We start from the raw sequence: 672 nt of genomic DNA on the forward strand, positions 1-672 counted from the left end.
CAAAAACACATGGCTACCAGCCTCCAAAACACATAGATACCAGCCTCCAAAACACATAGATACCAGCCTCCAAAACACATAGATACCAGCCTCCAAAACACAGATACCAGCCTCCAAAACACATAGATACCAGCCTCCTAAACACATAGATACCATCCTCCTAAACACAGATACCAGCCTCCTAAACACATAGATACCAGCCTCCTAAACACATAGATACCAGCCTCCAAAACACATAGATACCAGCCTCCAAAACACATAGATACCAGCCTCCTAAACACATGGCTACCAGCCTCCTAAACACATGGCTACCATCCTCCAAAACACATAGATACCAGCCTCCCAAACACATGGCAATCAGCCTCCAAAACACATAGATACCAGCCTCCTAAACACATGGCTACCATCCTCCAAAACACATAGATACCAGCCTCCTAAACACATGGCAATCAGCCTCCAAAACACATAGATACCATCCTCCCAAACACATGGCCATCAGCCTCCAAAACACATAGATACCAGCCTCCTAAACACATGGCTACCATCCTCCTAAACACATAGATACCAGCCTCCTAAACACATGGCTACCATCCTCCAAAACACATAGATACCAGCCTCCAAAACACATAGATACCAGCCTCCTAAACACATGGCTACCATCCTCCTAAAACA

This window comes from Eptatretus burgeri, chromosome 16 (assembly GCF_056783735.1).
Source record: "Eptatretus burgeri isolate ZD-2024b chromosome 16, Ebu_testis_v1, whole genome shotgun sequence".
NCBI lineage: Eukaryota > Metazoa > Chordata > Myxini > Myxiniformes > Myxinidae > Eptatretus > Eptatretus burgeri.